Source organism: Bos javanicus, chromosome 28 (assembly GCF_032452875.1).
Source record: "Bos javanicus breed banteng chromosome 28, ARS-OSU_banteng_1.0, whole genome shotgun sequence".
Taxonomy (NCBI): domain Eukaryota; kingdom Metazoa; phylum Chordata; class Mammalia; order Artiodactyla; family Bovidae; genus Bos; species Bos javanicus.
In genome coordinates, this window is record NC_083895.1 from 24,522,150 (window position 1) to 24,536,477 (window position 14,328).

Below are 14,328 nucleotides of genomic sequence, written 5' to 3' on the forward strand. Positions count from 1 at the left end.
CCATCACTTCATGGCAAATAGATGGGGAAACAGTGGAAACAGTGGCTGACTTTATTTTGGGGGGCTCCAAAATCACTGCAGCCATGAAATTAAAAGACGCTTACTCCTTGGAAGGAAAGTTATGACCAACCTAGATAGCATATTCAAAAGCAGAGACATTACTTTGCCAACAAAAGTCCATCTAGTCAAGGCTATGGTTTTTCCAGTGGTCATGTATGGATGTGAGAGTTGGACTGTGAAGGAGGCTGAGCACCGAAGAATTGATGCTTTTGAACTGTGGTGTTGGAGAAGATTCTTGAGAGTCCCTTGGACTGCAAGGAGATCCAACCAGTCCACCCTAAAGGAGATCAGTCCTGGGTGTTCACTGGAAGGACTGATGCTGAGGCTGACACTCCAATACTTTGGCCACCTCATGCGAAGAGTTGACTCATTGGAAAAGACCTTGATCCTGGGAGGGATTGGGGGCAGGAGGATAAAGGGACGACAGAGGATGAGATGGCTGGATGGCATCACCGACTCGATGGACATGAGTTTGGGTAAACTCTGGGAGTTGGTCATGGACAGGGAGGACTGGCGTGCTGCGATTCATGGGGTCGCAAAGAGTCGGACATGACTGAGTGACTGAACTGAACTGAACTTACCAACTAAGCCCCCAGGGAAGATTTAAAATTGGATGTTATGTGAATCTAAGTATGTGAGTCTGTGTGAAGGTAGAGAACTAGAACATATTTAAGAGCTTGTTAGCTTGGTTTACAACATTTACATATTTAGACAAATGGAAGGGGAGCCTCCATTTATCCATTGCCCTGATCCATTCAAATGTTAAGGGTGAGTTATCTCCTTCCATTTATGTAAGAGAATAATAGCAAATGTTATTAAACCTAACGTAATATTTATAAAGAATAAAGACACATTATTTAGAGAGAAAAAAAAATCACATAATAGTACCATCATGAAGCAAAAATGCCCATTCTGACAGCTCTTTCTTGTAAGAGAGGAATGAAGTCATAGACTTTAGTCAATCTCCCAAAAGAAGAGCAATCCTTCACCACACACAAAGCAATATAATTTTAAAGGTGCATTGACTATAACAGGCTTAGAAGGTGGCACTAGTGGTAAAGAACCCATCTGTCAATGCAGGAGACTTCAGAGACACAGGTTTGATCCCTGAGTTGGGATGATCCCCTGGAGAAGGGCATGGCAACCCACTCCAGTATTCTTGCCTGGAGAATTCCATGGCCAGAGGAGTCTGGCAGTCTACAGTTCATAGGGTTGCAAAGATCTGGACACAATTGAAACAACTTAGTATACACACACTAACTATAACAGGTTAATAAAATATTAGTATAGTAACAGTATTTACTTCAAGTGTTTGCAAATGTAGTAGTGTATCCAGTAGATGAATGACTTTTCCCTCTCTTGTGCTTTAGCATACCCAAAGCTAGGTGATCCAGAGTTGCATTAAACGACACCTTTACACCAACAACCTGGAATTAAAATACAAATCCTTTCTCTCTCTTCCTGACTCTTCATAGATTACAAACCTGGGCTCTTTCACGTATCCAAAGCCAAGCTGGCCAGATACTAAGTGATTCTCAACATCTCTGTTTTTCTTATCTCCATTGTCCAAATTCATTTAGTCACAAAGTCGAGTTACTACTTTCTAAAACTTTTATTTAGCCCTTGCATCACAGCTTCTATAATAAAATTATCATTATTTTTGTCTGATCTATCATAATATTCCCATATCTCATCTACTGTCTGTGGTTTTGCCTCCCTGAACTATTCACCAACTATCCTCCTTTTGCTGAGCAGTCCTGCTTAGAGCATAGTTCCCATATCAGCAGCACAGCATCACTCAGGAATTTGTTAGACATGCAAATTCTTGGGTTCTACCCCAGTCCTACTGAGTCAGAAACTCTGGGGGTGGAGCCCAGCCATCTGTGTCCCAAAGAGCCCTCCAAGTGATTACCATGTGTGCTAAAATTTGAAAACCAAAGTTTTAAAGCGATATTTTAAAAAGGCAAAATCAACCATGTCACTTGCCTGCTTGAAACGCTTAACAATTCCCTACCATACAAAGTCCAAGTTCTCAGGAGGATGTGTAATGCCCTTGTCTGTTCTAGTTTTCCAGCCCTTCTCCTTCTACTTCCTCCCTCCTACCCAGTGTTTTAGTCATCTGAACATTCTGAAATATTCTAAATGCACCCTGCTTTTTATTCCTTTTCCTAGTGTACCTCTTCCCACACACAATTTATCCACCTGGAGGAGTTCTATTCATCTTTCCAGATCCAACTCAAATGTCCCCTTTTGTAAAATGATTTCTGAGGGCTAATTTCAATAACTTACTTACAGTCTATTTCAATTCTTTCAGGCCCACCTACATAGTTTTCCTGAATTAACATTTTTAGATATCCAGCTCTTAAGAAAGAAATGAAGTCTGTTTACTGGGTGCACAGAGACAAAGGTAGAGATAATAATGACATTGCTTATTTCATCTCCTTTGCTCCCACCCTGATTCAAGAGTTAACGATTGTCACCATCTATGGGAAGAGTTGGAGCTCCTTGAGGAGGCTGGTGGCTTCTCCTACATTTGCAGGGCCCACAGCAAAAGTCCAAGTGGAGGCCCATATATCTCATGTCTAAATATTTAAAAGTCACAAATAAAACTGAGGCTCAATGAAACATGTTCTATCATTGCATTACTTTAAAAATATTATTTCTAAATGACAAATTAGAAGTATGTGTCAAGCAACGATTTTTAGATGCCTAAAAGTGACAAAAGATCAGACACTAAGTTTAATACTTATAAACCTGAGTGTTCTGTTGGTGACATGCAATGGTTATATTAGCAATAAAATAAAGCAAACAGTGCATAAACTCATATGTATATCCATAGCATTTATGTTCCTTGCCTTTATGAAAACATTATATTGTATTGCTTTAATCAAAATTTTCTACTAATTTGTGCCTTATTGACAGTGCTGATTCAAAAGGATTTAAAATAAAATGCAATTTTAATTAATGGCAAGAATGCAAGTCTATGTTATGAAAGATTAACTCAATATAAATATGCAAAAATAAAATTACTTTTGTTTTTAAATTCCTTTTACTTAAAAATTCAAAATTGTCTATTAAAGTAAAAAAATCATATGCATATAACACCAAATTTTAATTTCATAATATTTCATTAAAGCTGATATTTTCATTTTTAAAATCTTTAAATCTCATTGCTTATATATGCCAATATAAAAAATTGATAGCACGTTTCATTCACATCTTCTCTAGTTCTACACATGTACAAATTTAAGAGTAATATGAATGGGGTTTAATAATGCAATATGTATCTTAGTCACCATGTGAAAATACTATGAAAATTTATATGTACTTTCAAATCCACTAAGGAAACATGAAGAGAAGAAAAATGATGTGCAACTCTACTTGCAGAAATGATTCTTAGCAATGTAAGGATTTTGTGCATTTATCCCCAGAGAAAGAAGCTAAGCGCTTATCATTTCTCTTACACTGTTTAAATCCACTCCTCACTCCCTCATACTCCAAAGCAAGGTATTTGTCTCCAACTGATGTCCACAGCAGCTCAACCTGAACCCTTTCTTGGCATTTGAACTCTGTTGTCTTTGGCTCTAATGATGTAGAAAGTGATGCAGAGAACTTTTTCCTTGGGTCTAAGTCCTATTAATCATGAAGTAGATGTTTACAGTTACAGATTGCATTGAGCCAGCTCTAAAGACTAGATACCAAGTGAGTGTCTGTGATACATGGGGCCCACTAACACATACCCCCTTTCCCTTGGTTCTAAGCTCCTTAACTCTTCATCCTAGCCAGAACCACAGGATTAGGGCTGAGTTTTAAGGTGGTGTCCTAAGGGAATAATTTCAATACATCTAAGAGTTAGAATTTTTATACATTTGTAGTACCTCATCCAGCTTTGGCCCATCAGAGGAGGAAAAAAAAAAAACTTTTATCTTCAGTTCATTCCCATCCATAAAGACTGTTATATAAAAAGAAGTCTCAATTTTGTCTTAGTTGTTTTCCAACTAGAGATGGAGAAAATAGATCTCATTATATTCCAAGAGATTTATATTGAATGTTTTATGTTTAATAAATATGTCCATGTTTAGTAAAACAGCATAGTTTTGTGATTGAGTTCCTTGGTACAGTTATATTTGATTCATTACATTCAAGCCAAAAAGTGGCTACTGTGCATCATCACTACATGAACTTTTGTATCTCTGTGGCCATAGAAATGAAAGGAATATGAAAGGGATACAGAAATTTATAGGGAAATATTTTCATATATAAGCAGTGTGATGGTTAATTTCATATACCCACTTGTGTAGGCTATGGTGCCCAGTCATTGGTCAAGCAATTGTCTTCATGTTATTATAAAGTTATTTTTCATAAATATGATTAACACTTATAATCAGTTGATTTTAAGTAAAGGAGATTACCCTTGATAATGTGGGTGGGCCCCATCCCATTAGTTGGTAGCCTTAAGAGGAAAAACAGGTTTCAGGGAGAAGAAGTAATTCTGTCTCAAGACTGAAATGTAAGAATCCTAAGTTTCCAGCCTGCCAGTTTTAGACTCAAGACTGCAACATTAACTCTTGTACGAGTTTCTAACAAGTCTGTCCTGTACATTTAGACTTGCTAGCCCCCATATCCACATAAGCAAATTCCTTCTGGAGAACTCTAACTGATACAAATTGATATTTCTATCATCTGACTTTATTCCAATCTCCAAAGTTACATAAGCACCAAGAAAAAATAAATGTATATGGATACAATGTAGCTTCTCACTTTACCTTCTATACCATATTGGAAAAACACTGTCTTTATAATTTATGGCATTAATATTGTAGTAATAGATTTAAAAACCTGTCTCCTGTTCCTTATGTGCAGAGTCTGTGTTATTCATTGAATTTCACAAGGGGAGAAATTGCCAGTCACTTAATAAATGCTTGATAAATGTCTACCAAATATTAGATGAGTAACAGTAATGTTACCAAGATCAGCTGGTATGTGACAGAGGATAGGAATAAGGGATGGTGGCAGAACAAGAGGAAAGGAAGTAGGGAGGGAGAGACAGATAAAGAAATGAGAGAGAGAGAGAGAGTAAGGAAGAGAGTTAGAAGGTGAGAAGTAGGACTAAAACACTACATGAGATGATACTCAACCAGCTTTCCCAAGCTCCCAGCACAGTCTTCATTGTCTCTCTCACAGCAACTTTGATAACTGTGGCTAAGGAACTTGGTACCCACAAACAATTGACTTTAATAAGCCAATAGGTGATTTCTGTAAAAGAATGCTGATGAGTCAATTTGTTGACAGCAGTTCTCGATTCTCTCATTACTCAGTCATGGCTTCTACCTTTGTCCTTATGAATCCAGGCTGCAATTGTGAGTAATGAATGAGAAGGCAGCCAGAGTGTGATTCTTTTAACAGTGAAACTTGGAATCAGTTTTGTGGCATGATGATATATTACAAATGGGCTTTTCTGATAGCTCAGTTGGTAAAGAATCTACCTGCAATGCAGGAGACCCCAGTTCAATCCCTGGGTCAGGAAGATCTGCTGCAGAAGGAATAGGCTACCCACTCCAGTATTATTAGGCTTCCCTTGTGGCTCAGCTGGTAAAGAATCTGCCTGCAATGTGGGAGACTTGGGTTCTATCCCTGGATTGGAAAGATCCCCTGGAGAAGAGAAAGACTACCCACTCCAGTATTCTGGCCTGGAGAATTCCATGGACTGTATTTGTCCTTATGAGCCCAGACTGCAATTGTGAGTACTGAATGAGAAGGCAGCCAGAGTGTGATTCTTTTAACATTGAAACTTGTAATCAGCTTTATGGCATGATGATATATTACAAGGAGGACTAAAAAGTCTTTCCAAGTTATGAATAAAAGCATAAGCACCAACAAGTGGTAAGAGCTCACACTGGCATAGCACTTTATAGTTTCTGTGAATGTTTATTGAATGAAGGGATATAAAAATGCTTTCTCCTATATTAAACTGTCCTTTTTTGTTCTCAGTACCTATCATCCCATTACCTAAGGAGAAGTCCTGAGAGTGATTCTGAAGTCCTCTTTCTTCTATATCAATATTTTTTAAATGTTATCTTATTGTCACATTTTGTTTACTTATTTCTTTTCAGTGAAATGGCAGGTGTATGAGTCTCCCTGGTGTTAGTCTTAGACATCACCTATTCTACATCATCACCATCATCATTGTGCTTCTTTTCGGAATGCAAATATTACTTCATTTTTGTGTTCCAAAATTTCTAATTGGACCTAGTGGAGTTAAACCTTACTCAGAGTTAAGTTTCAAGGAAAAAAGGCAAAAAATCACATTTTCCTAAAAATTAACTTGTCTAAGAAATAAATTCCCCACTATATATGAAACTCTGTATAGTAACACCTGCGTTTGTGTGTATAGTAATGTAAGGTCTGCTATAAAGAGAAAGGAAACTTCATGAGGGCAGAAATTTTCATTTATTTTATTCACTGATGTACCTACCCCAAGGGACTCAAACAGAGCTTATAATAGAGCAGGCAATCTATAAACATTTGTTAAATGAATAGGAAAAATTACTTTAAAGACTACTATTTATTCTCTTTCTCTCTAATGACACACGTACTTCTGAAGTAATATAAATCAAATCTGAGCATGATCCTCCATCAGGAAATTTACATTTCTTTCTACATACTATATGCAGTTTTTCATGATCTACACTGTCCATCATGCTTTCATATTTAACACCTCAGTGTATCAGTGTATTGATGTTCTCCCCAAACACTGTACTCTCACCTACACCTCTATCTTTCCTAGGCTATTAAGTAAAGAGACTAGATTTCCCTCAGTTGTAAATATAACATCCATGTTAAAAGAAGTGTGACATCCACTATGAGACTCAGGTCCTCAAGCCAAAGGTCATTCTTTCCATTACAAAAGGAAGCCAAGTTTATCAACCCCCTCTCCACACTCTGCACCTGGATTCACCCTCTTCAGAGACTCTCCATCTAAATGTATGGTTCTAAAAGCATTGATAGCAACAGTGAACTCCTGAGGCCACTTCTCTAGGGCTATCTTCATTTTAAGCCTTTATTCATAGGCACAATTTTGAACTTGAAAGTTGCTCAGTCTTGTCCAACTCTTTGCAACCCCATGGACTGTACAGTCCATGGAATTCTCCAGGCCAGAATACTGGAGTGGGTAGCCTTTCCCCTCTCCAGGGGATCTTCCTAACCCAGATCTCCCACATAAAGCAGGCAGACTCTTTACCAGCTGAGCCACCATGGAAGCCCTTTGAACTTGAAGGGGATGTCTTACCCACAGAAGAGTGAGGGTCATATGTGCCCTGAGAGAAAAGGGCAGCTGTTGAATAGATCTGGACTTGGCATCAGTGTCCCGCTTCAGGTCTTAGGGCTGTGTAATCCCAGCAAGGTCAGGTTCCCTTCTGTTTAATCACCTTCATGAGACCAGGTGATTTCTGATGTCTTTTCTACTCTAATGTTCTAGGTTCTTGGACACTGTCTTTGATTTGTACAACTTTTTTTTTTCCTTTTTTTATCATTTTTTTAAAATTTTATTTTATTTTTAAACTTTACAATATTGTATTACTTTTGCCAAATATCAAAATGAATCCACCACAGGTATACCTGTGTTCCCCATCCTGAGCCCTCCTCCCTCCTCCCTCCCCATACCATCCCTCTGGGTCGTCCCAGTGCACCAGCCCCAAGCATCCAGTATCGTGCCTCGAACCTGGACTGGCGACTCGTTTCATACATGATATTATACATGTTTCAATGCCATTCTCCCAAATCTCCCCACCCTCTCCCTCTCCCACAGAGTCCATAAGACTGATCTATACATCAGTGTCTCTTTTGGTGTCTCGTACACAGGGTTATTGTTACCATCTTTCTAAATTCCATATATATGCATTAGTATACTGTATTGGTGTTTTTCTTTCTGGCTTCCTTCACTCTGTATAATAGGTTCCAGTTTCATCCATCTCATTAGAACTGATTCAAATGTATTTTGTACAACTTTTTCTGTGTTCTGCTTTTCTCTAGCAAGAAAAAATTTAAAAAAAAAAAAAAAAGGAAAGCATGGAAAGAAGCCAGTCAAACAGACCATTATATCTATTTGGTATAAAATCAACTGTTTCTTTATGAGAATATAAGCTACATGATACTTGTGTTTAGAGGCACACATTTTCTCTGAAATTTTTGTAATTTTCTTGAAGTATTCAATACTTTTATGACCATCAGGAAGATACTGATATTGCCATCATTACTTCTTGTTGCATCACACAGACTAAAGACACCAAGATCTTGTTCTTAGAGTAACAAAAGGTGTCTCTTCCAAAAAAGCAGCACAGTCTATCAGAATAAATCTCCTGTCTGATGACATTTGCCAGCCTGTGAGCTTTTGGCTTAGCTTCTTTGCTCAAACCCACTGGGAAAAGCGTTAGCTGTTCTTTCTACTCTCAAATGAAATATGTGTATATATCTCCAAAGCTGCAAATCTCCAAGCCCCATGTGAACACTTCAGCTTATCTTTGCAGTATCAGTAGTCCTGTGACCCAGAAAGAGATTAGAGGAGAACCATACTTTATGTGCGCAAGTTGCTTTGTCAAGTTAACACACAGTGAACATCTGATGTTTCCTCTTTCAGTTAAAAAATTAAAAATAAAAATCCTTTGTGAGCAGACTGATTTTTTAAACCAACAAAATTTTTCATGGGCTTATCAGAACTTTCTCCGCACTGAGGCCCACCACTGCCTTCATTCCCATTTCAGCTCTCATCTCATCCCATCTCAGTTCTCCCCTGCTGGACTCGCTCCTCCACACTTCTAGGCTGCTGGGCCACTGAATGTCACCTGCATGCCTAGGGTCATTTCAGGCTCCTGGTTAATCCTCATTGGTTCACCAATCATCCTGGCAGGTTTGGCTAAAAGATGTATTAGCAGAACTTGGAATGAAATTGTGTTTCAACTAAATCTGAGATTTACAGTGTCAGAAATGAGCCCCAAGTCTCCATGAGCCCTTGAGTTGCACTGCGCTAGAATTCAGCCATATGTTGGTCCAGGTTTCAGGCCATCATATCTGCCTTGATTCCTGCTTTGTAACCTGCCTGATGACTCTCCTCCTAGCAGTTTCTTTCTAGAATTGGAGCCCATGTTTAACTCGATCCTTCTGTCTTGGTTCTTACATTTTGTACAGTTTTTGCCTGAACAAGACAAGATCCCAGAGATGGAGTGCGGGAATCTGTTCCCTGTATTCCAGATCATTGTCTGGAAGCTCTGCTGCTAATAGATAGGTATCATAAAACTGTTTCGTCTCAAAGGGAACCCTACTACCCCATCGATGGGGATGTAAAGTGGAGCAGTCACTGTGCAGAACAGTATGGAAGTTCCTTGAAAACATAAAAATAGAGCTACCATATGATCCAGAAAATCCACTCATGGGCATATATTCAGAGAAAAACACGGTTCACAGGGATATGTGCACCCCAATGTTCATTGCAGCACTATTTACAAGAGCCAACACACAGAAGCAACATGAATGTCCATTGACAGAGGAATGGATAAAGATGTGGTACCTGTATACGTATTACTCAGCCATTAAAAAGAATGAAATAGTGCCATTTGTAGCAACATGGTTGAATTTGGAGGTTATCATATTAAGTGAAGTAAGTCACACAGAGACAAATATATGATATCATTTATAAGCAGAATCTTAAAAAATTATAAAAATGAACTTACTTACAAAACAGACTCACAGACTTAGAGAACAAACTTTGGTTACCAAGGAGGGAAGGGCTGGGGAGACGGATAAATTGGAAATTTGGGATTGATGTGTACATACTGCTGTATTTAAAATGTATCACTAACAAGGACCTACTGTATGACAGGGAACTCTGCTCAATATTCTGTAACAACCTAAATGAGGGAAGAACTTTAAAAATAATGGATATATATATATATATATATCTGAATCACTTTGCCACACACCTGAAATTAACAACATTGCTAATCAACAATATTTGCATCTGTTCAGTTGCATCCAACTTTTTGCAACCCCATGGACTGCAGCATGCCAGGCTTCCCTGTCCTTATCTCCTGGAGTTTTCTTAGATTCATGTCCATGTCCACTGCTCATCTCTTTGTCACCTTGGTCAGTGAGGGCACCCACACTGTTCATCTGTACATCACTGCAGATACATCTGAAGAGGAAACCCACTGAAATCCACCTGCTCACAGTCAATTCTCCTCACTCCCCATCCCATGGCTTCAATCCTAATCACACACAGTGTCTGAGGAACCATCAGCATTAATCTCATAAAACCCTTTGTCTCTGTTTATTTTAGGCACCACAAGAAGTCCAGGGCCCAAAAAGCTATGCAAATTAATCTGACAGTTTCAAACCCCTCTGTAACTATTCACAAACCTTCCATCATACTCTCTGGAAATCACTAGCAAACACTTCTGAACACTCCTTTCAGCATCTTGTTCTGATATCTGATTTCCCCTCGAAGATATCTCCAACAAAGCTCTCAAAGGATGGCCTATTTTCTCTTCTAAACCTCTTTGCTATCGTCCTATAGATGGGTAAGTTATGCCCCCTTCTTGAGACTCCCCAAAGAATTTTTCCCTCTTCTCCAAACCCCTAAAGTTCCTTTGAATTTTGATTGATCAAACTTTATTGGAACTACTTCTACCTCTCAGTGTCATTTACTGTCCTCATGCTCCCTCTACACAGGGATTGCCATGGGAGAAGGGACTGGATCTGATTTACTCACTACCGATTTTGCAGACCTTAGACCATTGCCTAACACATAACAGATCATTAGCAAATATTTCTAAAGTGAGTAAATGAACAAAATCCATCCCATGTTCCTTCCTCCCTTCCTTACTTTGATCTCCTAGGTCAATATCCTCATGTAAAAGTCCCTACTCCACAAAGCTTGGACAACAACAAAGCTTGGTCAACAAAGCTTGCGACCACATCCTTACGCTCAAAATCCTCAAGTAACTGCCTGGACTACGTCACTCTTGGACCTCACAACAACACATTTGTCATATTGGCCACCTATTGTATTGAAATCAGCTCCTTCAGTATCTGAATTCTTAGTTTCTTTCCTGTGTTGATGCTCTTGCTGCTGTTGTTTTTTGTCACTAAGTCGTGTCCGACTCTTTGCGATCCTATGGACTGCAGCATGCCAGGCTTCCCTGTCCATCACCAATACCTGGAGCTTTCACAAACTCATGTCCATCGAGTCAGTGATGGCACCCAACCATCTCATCCTCTGTCATCCCCTTTCTCCTCCTGCTTTCAATCTTTCCCAGCATCAGGGTCTTTTCTAATGAGTCTGTTCTTAGCATCAGGTGGCCAAAGTATTGGAGTTTCAGCTTCAGCATCAGTACTTCCAATGAATATTCAGGGTGATTTCCTTTAGAATTGACTGGCTTGATCTCCTTGCAGTCCAAGGGACTCTCAAGAGTCTTCTCCAACACCACAGTTCCAAAGAAACGATTCTTTGGTGCTCAGCCTTCTTTAGGGTCCAACTCTCATATCCATACACAACTACTGGAAAAACCATGGCCTTGACTATATGAATCTTTGTTGGCAAAGTAATGTCTCTGCTTTTTAATAGGCTGTCTAGGTTGGTCATAGCTTTTCTTCCAAGGAGCAAGTGTCTTTTAATTTCATGGCTGCCATCAAAATCTGCACTGATTTTGGAGGCCAAGAAAACAAAGTTCATCACTGTTTTCATTGTTTTCCCAACTATCTGCCATGAAGTGATGGGATTGGATGCCATGATCTTAGTTTTTTGAATGATTTTTAAGCCACCTTTTTCCACTCTCCTCTTTCACCTTCATCAAGAGGCTCTTTAGTTCCTCTTAACTTTCTGACATAAGGGTGGTATCACCTGCATATCTGAGGTTATTGATATTTCTCCTGGCATTCTTGATTCCAGCTTGTGCTTCATCCAGCCCAGCATTTCACATGATGTGTTCTACATATAAGTTAAATAAGCCAGGTGACAATATACAGCCTTGACATACTCCTTTCCCATAAGCCAGGTGACAATATACAGCCTTGACATACTCCTTTCCCAATTTGTAGCCAATCCATTGTTTCAAGTCCTGTTCTAACTGTTGCTTCTTGACCTGTAGTCACGTTTCTCAGGAGGCAGGTAAAGGTGGTCTGGTATTCTCATCTCTTCAAGAATATTCCACAGTTTGTTGTGATCCACACAGTCAAAGGCTTTGGCATAGTCAATGAAGCAGAAGTAGATGTTTTTCTGGAATGTTCTTGCTTTTTGTATGATCCAACAGATGTTGGCAATTTGATCTGTGGTTCCCTTACCTTTTCTAAATCCAGCTTGAACATCTGGAAGTTCTCAGTTCACATACTGTTGAAGCCTGGCTTGGAGAATATTGACCATTACTTGACTCGCATGTGAAATGAGTGCAATTGTGTGGTAGTTTGAACATTCTTTAGCACTGCCTTTCATTATGATTGGAATGAAAACTGACATTTTCCAGTCCCGTGGCCACTGCTGAGTTTTCCAAATTTGGTGGCATGTTCTCAGTGTCTTGTTCTTAGATGTTGCTTTTTCCATCTTTTCATTCTCTTCTTTGGCAGCAGCATCTGATCCCATGAATGAAACATAAGTCTGGTCTTTAGCCATACTCTTTATTGTATGTTCGAGTCAATCACTCCATACCTATACATGTATCCCACTAATATTTCAGATTGATCATGTTTAAACCAAACTTACCATTTGTTCCTTCTCCTGTTTTCCTATATCAGATAATTCAATCATATACTCCTACTTACCCAGATTTGAAATTCTATAGTCATTTGAATTCTTGCTTCTTTCTTTCCCTGATCCCAGTTAGCTGTGTAATCTTGTCACTACTACCCAGAAGTCTCTGCCGTTAACCTCATCTTTCCCCTCTGTGATCACTCCTGTGAATAGACAGACCTGATACCCCATCACTCTTGCTGAGTGAAATTGGTTTTCCTGGAGCACATCTTTGATTTTGTCACTTTCCTTCTTCAAAAATCTTCATAACGGTTCCAATACCTATTAAGTACATCCCAAATTCTTCACAAAGGGCCTCCGAAACTTGTTACAATTAATTTTCTAGAGATCTTTATTACTTGCCCCCTTCTCTTTTCTTTATTCTTTCAGTTAGAGTAAACTCCCTATTCCCAGTTTAGGTTTATACATTTTCTTTCTTTCCACTGATGCTCTTGTAATTTTATTTTTTTATGGTTATCTTTCCTTTCCACCACCCTACTCAATGCCTCATCTTTCAAAATCCCACAATCCTCTATAAATAGAAGCAATGGCATTACAGTTAACACTGCAAATTAAGCCTAAAGCACTTTGTCTTATATCCACAGGGCATGACTGTGAAGAGTCAAGGCCATCAAAAACATCCTAAATGCCATTACACTACACAGGATCTCCTACAGCTATCTTACTTACTAGTTTTTGATAAAAATGAACCCCACTGGGGCCTAGAATGGTGACCCCGAATGTGAATAATGACGTGCATGCAGTGCCCTGCAATGACTACCAGAAAACAATAGTATAAGTTAATAGCCTGTGTTGTCTTTTAACTGCCCATTGCCAACAAGAGGCTTTGTTCTATATAGTCTGGATTCCCAGTTTCAAGGGTCTTCACTCCTATCAGACATAAAACTGTAATGAGAACAAGCCGAGAAGAGACTGATACAGGCAAGCCAAAAACCAAGGTGTCTTAGAACAGCCTAGTCAGGGAAGCAGGAAACAAATAGTTGAAGTTAGGGGGAAAAAAAAACACCAGAGTTTCAAAGGCTGAAACAGTCTCATAAATCAGACTTGAAAATTTAATTTGAGGGCTTTTCTCCTCCTTGTCTCATATTTTTTCCCTCCTGGAGTTGTGCTGCAGGCCTGAACAGAGGAACTGGAATGTAATTAATCGATGTGAATCTGCTTCATTAATGGATTGCTACTCCCTGTGTTTCCTCTAGTCAAGAATGTTTCTAAAAGCATTCATTGCCAACAATGCTACCCAGTCTAGACAATGGTCCATGGCAGGAAAACAAACACTGAGATACTTGCATGAAAAGAACACATGTTTGCTACTGACTGATAGAGAAATTAAGTTACTTAGTTCCTTAAATATTCTGCCTACAAATATGACTCATGCTTTTTAATCAGTTGACTTTTGTCCAATCAAACCTGGTTTCTCACATTGATTAAATTCTGGGATTTTGCTACAAGACAGTAGATAGGAAATTCCCTTC

General features: G+C 38.9%; 1 protein-coding gene across 5 annotated transcripts in view; it reads right to left on the reverse strand.

Moving 5' to 3' along the window:
* CTNNA3 (catenin alpha 3) overlaps window positions 1-14,328 on the reverse strand; it is a 1,922,060-nt gene that overhangs the window by 847,525 nt on the left and 1,060,207 nt on the right. The gene's annotated exons all lie outside the window — the stretch shown is intronic.